Source organism: Phalangium opilio, unplaced genomic scaffold, assembly GCF_054372755.1.
Source record: "Phalangium opilio isolate 3A_F unplaced genomic scaffold, DU_Popi_V2 ptg000025l_1, whole genome shotgun sequence".
Classification (NCBI taxonomy): domain Eukaryota; kingdom Metazoa; phylum Arthropoda; class Arachnida; order Opiliones; family Phalangiidae; genus Phalangium; species Phalangium opilio.
This window is the reverse complement of record NW_028324156.1, coordinates 2659821-2675596: the sequence shown is the minus strand read 5'-3', so window position 1 is coordinate 2675596 and position 15776 is coordinate 2659821. Positions and strand designations below refer to the sequence as shown.

The window sequence follows — 15776 nt, the reverse complement described above, 5'->3', positions numbered from 1 at the left end:
CACCTCACCCAATAAGGAGTATCCCGGCCTAATTATAAAATTAATTAAACTCTCAGATTGGACTCCTCACCCAATCTGGAGTATCCCTAATTATAAAATTAATTAAACTCTCAGATTGGACTCCTCACCCAATCTGGAGTATCCCTAATTATAAAATTAATTAAACTCTCAGATTGGACTCCTCACCCAATCTGGAGTATCCCTAATTATAAAATTAATTAAACTCTCAGATTTGACTCCTCACCCAATCTGGAGTATCCATAATTATAAAATTAATTAAACTCTCAGATTGGACTCCTCACCCAATCTGGAGTATCCCTAATTATAAAACTAATTAAACTCTCAGATTGGACTCCTCACCCAATCTGGAGTATCCCTAATTATAAAATTAATTAAACTCTCAGATTTGACTCCTCACCCAATCTGGAGTATCCATAATTATAAAATTAATTAAACTCTCAGATTGGACTCCTCACCCAATCTGGAGTATCCCTAATTATAAAACTAATTAAACTCTCAGATTGGACTCCTCACCCAATCTGGAGTATCCCTAATTATAAAATTAATTAAACTCTCAGATTGGACTCCTCACCCAATCTGGAGTATCCCTAATTATAAAATTAATTAAACTCTCAGATTGGACTCCTTACCCAATCTGGAGTATCCCTAATTATAAAATTAATTAAACTCTCAGATTGGACTCCTCACCCAATCTGGAGTATCCCTAATTATAAAATTAATTAAACTCTCAGATTGGACTCCTCACCCAATCTGGAGTATCCCTAATTATAAAATTAATTAAACTCTCAGATTTGACTCCTCACCCAATCTGGAGTATCCATAATTATAAAATTAATTAAACTCTCAGATTGGACTCCTCACCCAATCTGGAGTATCCCTAATTATAAAACTAATTAAACTCTCAGATTGGACTCCTCACCCAATCTGGAGTATCCCTAATTATAAAATTAATTAAACTCTCAGATTTGACTCCTCACCCAATCTGGAGTATCCATAATTATAAAATTAATTAAACTCTCAGATTGGACTCCTCACCCAATCTGGAGTATCCCTAATTATAAAACTAATTAAACTCTCAGATTGGACTCCTCACCCAATCTGGAGTATCCCTAATTATAAAATTAATTAAACTCTCAGATTGGACTCCTCACCCAATCTGGAGTATCCCTAATTATAAAATTAATTAAACTCTCAGATTGGACTCCTCACCCAATCTGGAGTATCCCTAATTATAAAATTAATTAAACTCTCAGATTGGACTCCTCACCCAATCTGGAGTATCCCTAATTATAAAACTAATTAAACTCTCAGATTGGACTCCTCACCCAATCTGGAGTATCCCTAATTATAAAATTAATTAAACTCTCAGATTTGACTCCTCACCCAATCTGGAGTATCCATAATTATAAAATTAATTAAACTCTCAGATTGGACTCCTCACCCAATCTGGAGTATCCCTAATTATAAAACTAATTAAACTCTCAGATTGGACTCCTCACCCAATCTGGAGTATCCCTAATTATAAAATTAATTAAACTCTCAGATTGGACTCCTCACCCAATCTGGAGTATCCCTAATTATAAAATTAATTAAACTCTCAGATTGGACTCCTTACCCAATCTGGAGTATCCCTAATTATAAAATTAATTAAACTCTCAGATTGGACTCCTCACCCAATCTGGAGTATCCCTAATTATAAAATTAATTAAACTCTCAGATTTGACTCCTTACCCAATCTGGAGTATCCCTAATTATAAAATTAATCAAACTCTCAGATTGGACTCCGACTGAGGAGAGGCAACGAAATAGCCCGGGGCCTGCTTTTACGTCCCCCCTTGTATTTTGAAAGGGGGACTGGGACTATGGCGCGCGAATACTTAGGCATCCTATACCTTCTCCCAAATAAACTAGATATCTCTTCTTGGTAGTACACTTTAGAGAGGAAATTTTGTTTTTTTTCTCTATCTAAGTTAAAAATAAAGAAACGTATACCGACTGTATTTTGGATTTAGCAGCCAATCAATTCTTATCAATGATTGGTTACGATTTGTATGCGATTATCCGATGAAGAAAATGGTCCCGTTCATACTTACTAATACTATATGCCTAATCAGTGTAATTTTGAGGGCTTTTTTATTCTAAGATCTGGGTCAGTTGAATTATTATTATTATATCGGTCAAAAGATTAGTGTTGCCAAATATTTTGAGTGATTCCAAAATAATTTCCATTCGTGTTATTCTTCTTTAGATTTCACGAGACTCTGTCAGATCTGGTGACTTTGCGTTTCCGTGAAATTTCACGAAATTTTCGAACAGATATATTGATTTGTTGATTTTATGGAATTTACAAAAACAAAAAAAAAACTACAATAAGCTACTTTTTTTTTTAAATTAATTTGCTATGAATTTTCTATACTTATTTTGGTTCACCGAAGTTCCTTAGCGATTTACCCTTAATGGTAATTAACTAATTACTGAATCGAACAGAATTCTACAAGCTTGTAGAGACGTTGAATTGCACGAGTCACAAATGACTGGCAGCACTTGCCCTAAGGTTTAGAAGTTGGTTCATTTGCCATTGTTTGGATATAAAATTTTGCATTTAAATTCCCAAGAATTCCCACAGAATAGTTTGAAATTTTTGTGGGAACCTTGATACTTTCATTATTATATGTCCATTGAATTGCGGATATATTTTGCGAACTCAATTTATTTAACCGCGTCTGACAAGCTATGGCGAGAATGATCCTTTAATTGGGTATCATCCCCAAAAACCTCCAGCGCGAGTTGACCAGATTCCGAAGAAGATTAAATTTAGAAGGAAAAAAAAATCTAATATTTCATGATATACGTCTCTTGTAAGAAAAAATAATATCGTTTTTTTTTTTTTTTTATTTTACCTTATACCAAGTTCAAAATAATTTAGTTTCCTCCTCATGATGCTCAAAACCGCAATTATTATAGAGCCAATAGTAAGAAAGGTAATGACGTACAAATAGGTATTGGTTTAACAAGGCTTTCTTAAGACTGGTTCTAATTCGGTGGACAAGGAGCTAAATTCCATTTCATATACGGTTCATAAGTTTATAAGATATGTTCCATCCATAAGTATGTCACTACCTATACTTTGTAATACTACTGAGAGACGACTTGCAGCTCGAGCTAGTTCTAGCAGAACGACAAGCGAGAATTGAAGTATACTCGGTTAGTTTTGCAGGACTTACATCTAGGTCCTATTTAGTCTGTACTACCAAGAAGTGATATCTAGTTTATTAGGGAGAAGGTATAAATTCGCCACATTTCCAGCTTTATACCCAGTCCAAACGTATAGTAGGTCCGGAGCTAATCCCCGCCTCTAAATTACAACCAGCATCTCATTGGTTCTTGAAAACTCACGTCATCAGGACTTCCATCTATGTCCTATTCAGTCTGTAATAAGCCTTTGACAGCGCCTTACCAGGCACGCATCGCTTTACATCGAATCTGTACGTCACTTCATGACAATGCTCCAGTTTGTAACTAGTGACAAACTTAAGGTAGGAACATATCTTATGAACTTATGATCATACGTAAGCCTAGACTAATTTCGATGTCTAAGCTTATATTCGCCCTTAGCTAACCCGTCTCTCTCTCTCTCTACCCAATCGAGTCGGTTTTTCTGGGGCTAAGACATTGGTTTGTAGCTATAGGTAAGTAAAGGTATATGTACGGTTAGACGACGGGGACAAGGGGGTGTTGGCCCGCAATTTAAGCTTTAAGGGGTGAGGGGGGATGAGGACGAAAGAGGCCGGCCGAAGAACGATCGACTCAAGAAAAGCGCCGCCGGAGAGCGAAGGAGAGAGAGAGAAAGAAAGAAAGAATCGCCAAGGACCATCTGCTTCGTTTCGACGGCGACTAGCGGTCAACCATCGATCCGGAAGGGTCAAGATCGTGACGCTCCGCTAGCTTTTGACGTAAATAGTCCGAACTGATCTTTCCCAACCTCCCAGGACGTTTCTTTCGACCGCAAACTGACCATTCTCACCGCTATGTCAGTGACGGCATTTTTCAGTCAATTTTTTTTTCTTTCCTGACTAGCCGCCGTCGACATAATATTTCGGAATCGTCTTACGGTTTTTTTTTTATTTTTACCTCTCCGAGTGACGTATGTCACGGAGAGGTTCTGTAACGATCGTGTGTGTCTGTTTGTTTGTTTGTTTGTTTGTTTGTTTGTGTGTGTGTTTGTGTGTCTGTTGTTACACCCACGTGACCGCGTTCGCAATTTCCAAATCGGAGCAAACGTGTTCGCCATTTCCGAACTGCATTCACAGTCACGGAAATAGCTCCTCTACTTGAGTTCTCACACCACCATCTTCTGGTGTTTGTCCATTCCACACGGACACCAAACTGTACATACGGGCTTCTAATCACCATTATCTTCTGGTCCTCGTCCATTCCACTTGGACACCAGTCTGTACATACTAGCTTCTAATCACCACCATCTTCTGGTCTTCGTCCATTCCACTTGGACACCAGTCTGTACATACTGGCTTCTAATCACCACCATCTTCTGGTCATTGTCCATCCCACATGGACACCAGTCTGTACACCTGGCTTCTACACCACCATCTTCTGGTCTTTGTTTTTGTCCATCCCACATGGACACCAGTCTGCACACCTGGCTTCTACTCCATCGTCATCGTTTGGTTTAAGACATTCGCGGCGATCAGCTAGGGTTACGAGAAACGTCTAGCCTCCCTAGGGTGGGTTGTCCACGATAGGTTTTCGCAATTGCGGTTGTTCTTGCTATTAACTGTAGTTCGACACCCTTATATACTACCTATTTGAATAAGGCGAAGCAACCGGCGTATGCTTCATTTCAAACGCCAATATTAGTCAAGTCTCTCAAGAATGTTTAATTGTTCTTTTTTAAAACGATGTAACGTTCAATAAGGCGAATAACTAACGAAGAAAATATTAAATATTAATTATATTTATTTTAATATTTAAGATAATCTTGTTTCTCAATTCAAAATTAATACGGAAAGAGTTAAAAAGCAGTCTATGTTTTTGTCTGTGTGTGTCCGTCCGTTGTTACAGTAGTGCGCTGCGTTAGAAGTTCGTCTTGTTTCGATGTGTAAAGGAATCCTACAGAACCATAATATTCCCTTTATCCTTAATATAAAGTGAATATGTGGAAATATTTTTCGTAATTATGATGCATTTAGTACTTTTGTAGCTTTAAAGCTCTATTTCATTTTGATATTCCAAAGATTTTTTTTAATATCATTATTTAAAATGGATGTTTATATATTACCTAAGCTATACTACATCTGTTTATAGCATAATCCTTTCTAAAGCGAATACAAGCACAACGCTACTATGTTGGTCAAATGAACTTTTATTTGTCAATAGGCCTAGTGAACCAAAAAGTTAACGCTTGGGTTTGGATTTCGTTTCTGTAATGCAGAGACATTAACTGTTCAGATTGAGCCGAAAGTTAAGTACACTTTAGGCTTAGATATTATAATCATGGTGGAAATCTGGGCCGCGTTCAGCAGAGCCCAGCGATGTTAGCAGTATCCTACATAAGGGGTTTTTGAATTTTGACGTCACGGTGCTTAGCGCTTAGCTAGTGCGGTCTTCAAAGAAAATAGTCGGCCTTTGGATAACGTGGAGTAATTAATACAAATAGCTCTATGGGAAAATTAGAGATACGTTTAGGACATTTCATGTTTTTTAATTAGAGAGACTAGAGATTAAATAAAGATTTATGATTTGAAAGTGAACTTTAAAATTACCGATATAAACCTATGGTAAAAGAAACCCCTTTCAGTTCTATAACCTTGAAAAACTGATAAGGAAAGTTCAGTTTTTCGTTAGAAAGGAAACAAGATCTTCTCGTAAAGGTATGTTCTAATGGAAATCGTGTCTTACAGATTTTATTCTGAATTAAACGTTATATAAGGCAAAGCTAGTGGTATGCATCAGAGAATAAAATTTAACATAGAACTTATATATTCTTTGTAAGTAATGATTTGAAACCTAGGATTAGTGGATGATTATATATTTTGACAATGTAGAGAAAACTTTTCAATGACTTAAGCCTCGTTAGACAAAACAAAGCGAAAAAATGTTGGTCTAGTATTTCGATATTGAGTGGTCTTTTCCCCGACTCGGAGAGGTAATATTTTGGTTTTCCCAACTTGTTTTTTTTGCCCTGGGAATGTTTTGGAACTTATTTTTTACATTACAGAAGTAGGTTGACCCAAAATTATCGGGTAATTCTCTCCGTATGGTTATTAGCGGCTTTCAGTCTTTATTTCAGTCTACGACTTAGAGAGGGGAGATGGTGGAGTACAAATGTTCGTGCTGGGTTATCTGCATTGAAAGTTTCCCTTAGTACCTCGTGCAACGCGCACGCAACCTACCTGGGTTGTTAAGTGCTGCCATCTACCGCCATTTAAAATATAATCTATTGTTTTCATGAATGAGCTTCTATTTTTAAGACTCAGTGGGGTAATCATTTTATACGTTTTCGTACCAGGTATGACCCTATTCCCAAAACGCCACTGAGGATGCTGGGAGGACTTCGTTGCCGTTCCGTAGATGGTAGGGTACATAGGTAGCGACTCCATCTCATCTCTCCTCCAAGATTTCATCGCTTTACACCTGGCGATATTGAATATTATTCGGTAAAAATGATATTATGAATTTCTGGGCGTTTGTCGCATTGGAATTCGGTGCAATGGTTCAATCCTCCCATAAGACCAAAGCCCACTGGACAGACCGTTATAGCATTTTTTTAAATGATAGTGTTTTCCAAAAGCCCTGAACTTCGGTTGGGATTTGGCCACATATGGAAGTAGACACTCCAGCAGTATTTAGTACTTGATAATTTTGAGTTAATCCTTTTCTACTTACTTATTTAAAAAGAAAAATAAGAAGAAATTCTGTTTTGAGAAAAAGGGAGTTCTTTGACTGCATGCGGTATACAGATACTGGTGAATCTTGGCAAATGTTTTGGGGTTTAAGGTATGAAAGGTAATAGTCTACGTGTCGCCATCCTCTTCATCTAGAAAATTTTGGGATTTTTCAGGCGGTCCAGGACTTGCCTGTGTACAAGGGATGAGAACTAACATACCTGCTAGCTTCGCCCGGGCAAGTCAGAAGGAGGGTGCGGGTTAAGTAATGTCGTGACTTAATTATTTAGTCATACGGAACGCTTCTCTTTCCTTCCATGTATGAGAATCAGGGCAAGCAGATTTTGTAACTTAACCGCAGGCGCAGGGTTGATACAAATGACATCATTTGTTCAGGACTTCTTTTGCACGCGCATTCATGGCTTTGGTATTGTTGTAATTAACGCGACAAGGCGTCCCTGCACTACTTATGCGGGTATTTCTTTGTGTTTACCCGACAAGGTAGCAGACTTGTTTTCCCACATAATTGTTTGTTAGTCATCGTATTCGTAAGCAAGGAATCTAATTGATTTTATCAAATTTTATTTACGAATTCTTATACTATATTTATTTCTTTTTAAAATTCAATAATTTATTACTTGTGTATTACGTAGTTCTTCAGGACATTGTTGCAAGGGGTAATTGTTTTTCCCGACAAGGTAGCAGACTTGTTTTCCCACAAGGAATCTTACTGACTTTATCAAATTTTATTTACGAATTCTTATACTATATTTATTTCTTTTAAAATTCAATAATTTATCTTGTGTATTACGTAGCTCTTCAGGACATTGTTACATGGGGTAAGGTTATTTTGATAAAATATCGATCTATGGTGTACAATTTAATGGTGGAACGCCCGTCGTATGCTTAGTTTGAATTTTTAATTGTCTGGTATGACGTAGGTAGACGTCATACACAATTAGTAGGACATTGTTGGGGTAATTGAGAGGGTTGTTTCGATAAAATATCGATACATGGTACTAATTAAGGGTGGCACATACGGCGTGTGCTTGATTTGAATTGCTAATTGCTGGTATGACGTCATACTTAGTTTATTAGTTAGTACATTACTGGTAAATTTTAACTCGAGAAATTCGCAAATGCTACTAAGCCTATAGTGTTTCATTGGGATTGTTTTAGTTATCTTATAACCGCTTTCTAGACACGTCTAGCATTTTGACCTATTTTTCACCTAAAAGAGGCGTCTGAATTTAGCGCGTAATCCTTTATATAAACATCCCGAGCAAATGCACACTTAAAAGGTTCACTCAGGATAAAATCCTGCCTCTTAACTTCGAACAAAGTAGAGTTTCACGAATTTGAAATTCGAATAAGTACAAATTTAATCTCCCAAGGAGACCAAGTAGATTTGGGCTGGCAACTTAATAAGTATGGATTTATAAAGACCCATGAGTGGAAGATTGCAGGTTTAGGTAGGCACGACCTCTCATCACTTTAATATACACGCGTCTGCTGTGTTTTCATCTATAGCCCAAAGAAATATTATTCGAATTTTGGTGGTATGACCTGGGCCGTGTAGAAAGAGACGTTTCTTATCTAAATTTTATCGACAGTCCCTATTTAATACAGGGTGTTTCCAAAAAAAAAATTGTGGTTGGACTGAAATCCGAAGTGCAATGGGTTCTAAATGGGATTTTTAGTCGAAAATGTAACTTCTATGATGTTTTGCCGCAATTAGGGACACCCCCTAAACAAGTTATATTATGGACTTATAGTGTTTTAGGGATGACCCCTTAAGTTTAAGTAAGAAACTGAAAGACAATGATTTCTAATTTTATTAAGGGGTCGTCCCTAAAACACTTCAATTATAACTAATTGTTTAGGGTGATACTTATAGATCAGAATATCATATCTATTTTCGACTCAAAAACTTAAATTCCGCTGCGCGGTACAACCACAATTTGGAATACATTCGAAGTTTTAGAAGTTTAGAACTGGATTTTGGTCAATCTGCCCAATTCCTTTTGGATTTCGAAGCTTCTTAACCCCTGCAGTTTTAATATTTAAACATGAAAGTGCATGGGCGTGGTATGGTGGTACACCTTTAACTTATGGCACTTTATACCGTTTTAGATTTAAAACCTTTCTTCTCTGACCCAGGGCTTTGAATTTCCAAATTCTTTTCTTTCTTTCTCCGTTATATCTTGAAGTTTTTGCAGTCTGTGAAAGAACTATAACTCCTAGTTAAATACCAGTTGATATATAATCATTTCTAGCCTTTCGTAGACCGCAATCCATTCTCGTCTCTCTCAATAACTGTTAAAACAATCGCGGCTTTTGTAGAAACGCCTTTTGAATTTTAAGCAGTATTTTTTTTAAGGTGAATAAGAATATCTAGAACTCTTTCAACTTTTGCTCGAAATATTTTCTGAGGTTTGAGTAAGTTTGCTCTGAAGGGGTTGCTTCAACTACAAAAAAAAACCCACTCCCGTTGTTATAACTCCATGGGGAAAAGTAATTTCTTATAGTTAGTTTTTAATTCAAATAAGATTTAGTCAAACGATGCGAACTTGTATATGTAGCAGTGGTGCAGTGGTTGTCTCATCCGCTTTGCACCCAGAAGGCCCCGTGTTCGAGCCCACGTGGGTGTGGAGAAACTGTTTTGTGCTCGTTAGTTTAAATTCACAACTAAATTAGCTCAAAGATTGTTAAACATCGTGTATCATGGCTCAGTTGGTAGAGCCATTGAATGCCAGTGCCAAAAAGATCAATCCTCGAAGGTGGTCAGTATCCCACAGTGGATCAGTGCTCGAAGTGGTCAGTATCCCACAGTGGATCAGTGCTCGAAGTGGTCAGTATCCCACAGTGGGTCAGTGCTCGAAGTGGTCAGTATCCCACAGTGGATCAGTGCTCGAAGTGGTCAGTATCCCACAGTGGATCAGTGCTCGAAGTGGTCAGTATCCCACAGTGGATCAGTGCTCGAAGTGGTCAGTATCCCACAGTGGATCAATGCCCGATGAAGTCGTGTCTAATGGTTCGTGCTCAGATACCGAAGTTATTCTTTATAGTTAGTTTTTAATTCAAATAAGATTTAGTCAAACGATTTACTGTTGCATATGTATCTGCTGTGTAGTGGTTATGTCATCCGCTTCACACGCGAAAGGCCCCGGGTTCAAGATCGCGTGGGTGCAGAGAGTTTCTTTTATGTTCGTTAGTTTAAATTCACAACTAAATTAGCTCAAAGAGGTTCCAACATCGTGTATCATGGCTCAGTTGGTAGAGCCATTGAATGCCGGTGCCGCAAAGATCAATCTTCGAAGATGGTCAGTATCCCACAGTGGATCAGTACCCGAAATGGTCAGTGCCCGGTGAAGTCGTGTCTAATGGTTCGTGCTCAGATACCGGATTTTATTTTTTATAGTTAGTTTTTAATTAAAATAAGATTTAGTCAAACGATCCCCACTGCTGCTGCGGTGCTGGTCTACATTAGAGCACAATACCATTTGGAAATGTCACGGATATATATGGAAAAAACCTGGAAAAGTCAGGGTAATATATGGGAAAAAATCCTGGAAAACTCAGGGAAATTGGTTTTCCAAAAGTAATAGGAACCCTGTCTTAATTTACATCTTTTTTGGCTATGGACCCATCAATGTTCTGTCTTTAAGACTCTTAATAAAGCAAGATGGTCAACAAACCATACTCTATTTGACCTTTTAATTGGCTGTTTTGATTAAACTCATTAAGCCCATATTATGAATACGACGTCATACCACCCATTTGAGTTAACCAGTAAGGTCTTAAAAAAACAAAAGACACTTCCGTTGGTTTAGGCGCCATCGTCCAAATCTACCAGACCGCATGTACAACCACCCAAGAGCTCTTGGTTCTAGTATCTCCACGGTAGATCTTAACCTTAATCTTGATCTATTCTAGCCCTTGAATGTACTGCCAAGCGATACAAGTTTTAAGTATATCTCTTTTACAAACGAACTATTGTCGAACACGATCCCTCGTAAATGTCGTTTTGGTAAAGAATGGCGCGCTTACGTCGCTCGGTGTACTTTATAACCCTACAAAATCAGCCCTGCTGTGGGTGCATCCCTCGATCCTTTAACCGTATATACGCCTACGATACGTATACCCAGAAGAGGATAATAGAAGAAGCGTGACACTCTGTATCCTCGTAATAATTCAGTTATGTAACATAGTTCTTCCCAGACACACCATTTTTTTGGTTGTTCTTCCGCCCATCAAACTTTAGATGGGCATCGCACCGTGCAGGGTGAATTCTGAAGCTGTTTGGTATTTACTAAATCCTCAGCAATCTACCCACAAACAGGGCCGGAAATAAGAAAAATTCTTATGGGACATGTGTCCAGTGATACCCCCTTTGACTGGAAAATTTATAGGACATTGTCCACTGTAGTACGCTAAAATTGCGTCGCGTCTTCATAGTTAAGCTTTTCCTGGTCAACCAACCGTCCAGTGAAACCCCTTAGTTTTTAAAAAAATTATGGGACGTTTTAAAATTTTATTGGACAATGGCCAGTGTCCTGTGCTTATTTCCGGCCCTGCCCACAAACCTACCTCGTCTTGACGTGGGAAAGAATCCACATGCACGCCTTGGCAAATAGTTAAGCGTTACCTAATAGAGTAATAATTACGGAACTAATTTAGTTTAATAACCTAGCTCTAAATGTAAATTGGTGTATGGAAGAATCATGTTAATATTACCCCGCTTTGTGGTGTGGTACACTTCTCTCGAAGAGAAGTAATATATACTTCTGGGATGCCCCTACCTTCTTCTTTGCTTTACTTTTTCTTTCCTTTGGTTTTTGTAAGGCAAGCTTGCAGAAGTTTACAACCGTTTCTCTTAATTCCAACGTCTTTGTTTCACCATTATTTAGGTCCTGGTGTGTATACGCCTTTTTACATGGATATGTACCCTCGAAGGTCATCTCCCCTATTACCTTTTTTTGCGAGTAAAACCCTTAGTATTTTTGTTGGTATTTTTTGTTTTTATTCAGTCTGATCAGTTTCTGTCCGCGGCCCAGTTTTATTTTTTTTTTCGGTGCGTTCAGGGTGACAATTAAAGGGATGGTGGTTTAATCATTAGAATCTAGAAGATGTTGAATAATCTTATCTCGGATTAGGGAACAATAAAGATTCAAATAGCGCGTTTTTAAAATATGATTAATTCAGTCTGAACTATTTAATTTTTTTATTTAAGAATAGATATTGTGTGGATACGTGTTGCCAGTCATTTGTGACTCGTGCAATTCAATTTACTTCTATCTACAACAATAGTCTGAAAATCTTGTAGAATTCTGTTCGATTCAATAATTTTTATTCAATTCCAAACATACAGGTGATGCTCTAATATCAAATTACTGTCAACCCTTAAGCGCATGCGCAGTTAAAGTTAAGGAAAGGGGGGAAGATTTCCCTACCCCCTTTAGTGCACGCTGTCTATTGCGTAATACGACAATAAAGCGTTTCACTCTCCCTTAGTTCAGGACCGGATATATTATACCCCTCTGAATAGGATTAGCTTAATTGATTTACGCTCCCATCTTTTGCTTATATACCAAAAAAACCACTTTTCTGTACCAAATTACCTTAACCATATAAAAAACGGTACCGTACCTATTTTGTCTACTTTTTTGATTTACGAATCTTTGCCATTTTAACAACTGTACGGTATTTTTAAGATAATAAAATCAGAGGGATGGATCTATTAGCGAAAGTGGCGCTGCACCCGTGTTTTTTTTGGAGGGAAAATTTGGCGGGAGGCCACGTGCTCGCTCGAGAACCCCCACGTGTCCTTGTACCGATTTTTCCGAATTCTTTCTTAAAATTTTTTTTTTTTTCACGAGAAAAACGATACCATTGTTGCCATGAAAAAGAAACGAACCTTACAGTTTTTCTAAGTTTCAATCTACGAAAGTGCATGTTCAAATTAAGGCGAAAAAACGGTTTTTTTTATCATACAGGGTGTTTCTGATAAGTCTGCCTTAAATTATGGGGATGTTCTTAGGGTCAAAATTAGTGGAAATTGAAAAAGAACATGGCGTCTATAACATTTAGTTATGGAGATATGGGCCAACAAACACTAATGGTCCTTTAAAATAAGGAAATGGAACGGAATGGTCAATAGGCTTCAGTCTTAGAACGTTAAAGACAAATTAGTTTATTTCAAACAAAGAAACCAACACACAGGGGCGAGGTCACCATTGGGGTATCCTGCCTCTCGCCAAGAAGTAACGCCAGACGGAGTTCACTACACGCGGAGGGAGGCTAACCAACTCACACTGCCTCTAGCGGAGCTTCTCGGTAAGAGGGATGTTACCTCAATGTGGGCCTCGCCCCTGTGTGTTGGTCTCTCTGTTTGTAATTAACGAATTTGTCTATTGAACCTTTGTCTATTGAACCTTTGTCTATAGCAGAAGTCTACTATTAAATGGGTAGAAGTGCTCGCACGTTGGTTAAGTAAAGCTAATTACTGTTGTAGACTACACGTTCCATGCATAACACTTTAAACTCAGTTTGAACCTAAGAACAAATTAACACACACTTATCATAAACATCCTGTACGTACCCATTTAGAGATTGAAATCAATTTTATATTAGAATCGGTATAGGTCGTTTCCGCCGCAGAATGTTTTTAATTGACAATAACATCTCAATTTGACATTGACGGATTTTTGTTTTATATACTTTATCTTTCTTTATTTTACGACTGGAATGCGAACTTGGGATTTTCTTTTTGTGTTACGATTTTTTATCACCGTATATATTCATCCAAACAGGCCCACGCTTAAGTTACAACACTCCAATTTTACGGTTCAGGTGTGGGACGTCGATGTTCTTTTGCTTGTTAAAATTTTAATTGGAGAAACTTGGAATTGTTTAGGTATTTAAATTTTTTTTTAAAAGAAAACGCTTGCAAACATGTTTCTTTTCCAGAATCGATTGTATACTTAGTTTCCAGACCAGGAGAATTGCTACCATTTGCACTGCCGGAGGCCAAGCTACTTGGTACTGCACAACTTTGTCCGCCAAGTAGCCGGGCCTCCTGGTGTAAATGGTATTAATACTCCTATGCGTAGAAAAGAGCGCAAAAACCTTCCCGCCAATTTTGATCTTCTAGGGTTTTGTGCATGGGTGTTGTTACGTTATTTGGATTCAACTCGCACTGGTTTTTCTGTGTGGGTAGTATAGTTTCGTGGATTTTGTTGTTTAGGATGAGCATGAGAGATTAAAACGAGATTATAATGTATGTTTAAATATTTAAATTTCATTTTTGGGGTTATCTCGTAGAGTTGATCTTATATTGTTTTATAGTTTAATGGTTTTGGAGTTTAGTTTAGTGGGTGGTCGAATTTTTTAGTTCAGGGCGATTTAGAAATGTATTGTGGTACCTTCAAAAAATATTTTGAGACAGTTTTTACTGCATTGGAATTTGTAATAAATTCCTTTTGTTGAAGCAGGGATAGATTTAATTTTAGAAGTAGGAATGGAGATGTACGATTAGTATTTACTTCAGTCCGACTCATAGCCCAGTAAAGAGTCCATCCCTTCAACACGTAACGAAAAGTTTAAATTATCTTATTGGCTCACTTAAACTACGTTTTGATGACGTTGCTGACGGGGACGGCGATAAATACGTAATTCCTTTTTTATCTCTGTCGCTATGACCCGCCTCTTCTTTCATTCCCCTCCGTCCCGGTGAGGGGGTCCGGGACGTTGACGCGCGCCCAGATATTACTCTGTTCTCCATTCCTACTTCTAAAATTAAATCTATCCCTGGTTGAAGTTTGATTATAAATTTTATGGAATTTTGTATAACAAAAGTGCATTAGTAGAAGTAAACATTAATCTGTGTTTACGCTAGATTTAAATTAAAAAATTAATATTGAAAAGAAAAAAAACGTCTCATAATCTAAACCAAATCGCTAATTTTATTCACGTGGTAAAGCCCCAAATTATGAAGGCAAAAGGCGTATGACTGCTGGCAGGTATCTCCAGTTTGATAGATAAGTCGCTGGAGTATTGGGATAAAATATGGGTTTGGTTGGCAATGAGTCTTTTAAAAAACCATCGATAAAAAATGAGGTCTCTCTTACTTTTCCTCTTAATTTTCTGCCCAAAATATATTTAAAAAAAAACCTTGCAATCTAGGTTTTTGATCTAAAATATCTCTTGGGATACTCTGCCTCCCTGTTTTTTTTTTTTCGACATCAAATCAAGGGATTTTTAGAGAAATTAAAATATCAGGAGATGCATGCAGACTTGCTGAAGTTGAGAGCCCTTTTTCCGCCTTTTTCTCTATTTAGAGGCGATTCAAAGGGAGAAATATAGAGACAGGAAAGAGAAAAATACATGACTTGTAATATAAAAATAAAAGCTCGAGAAAACCGACTGGGTGGATACCTTTTTTTTTCTTATAATTTCCCAAAAACCCAATGACCCCCCACCTCCACCTACCCACGTTTCTTATTACATCAACGGAGGTTGATACTTTTTTGATAAGGTCAGGGAAAAGTCAGGGAATTTCAAAATTGGGCCAAAAGTGTTAGGGAAGTTGATAAAATATCTGTTGCTGTTGAACCGCATCCAGCTGGGTGACGTTTTGAACGCCATTTTTAGCGAGATCACGTTTGACCAGACACCGAAATCGCATGCAATGTTTTACGTTAAATATCCGTGAAATGCCATTTAAATTTAATTGTTTAATTATAAAAATCGTAGAAAAGAAAATGTCAGGGAAATCGTACAGGAAAAAGGTCAGGAGAAATATTTGGCTTGAAATAAGCCATAAACTTGTCAGTTATTTTCAATTGAAAACTA

At 37.6% G+C, this 15776-nt stretch overlaps 1 protein-coding gene across 5 annotated transcripts in view; it reads left to right on the top strand.

The window, feature by feature from the left end:
* The window catches only part of LOC149691713 (agrin-like), a 390035-nt gene that overhangs the window by 21838 nt on the left and 352421 nt on the right, over positions 1-15776 (top strand). The gene's annotated exons all lie outside the window — the stretch shown is intronic.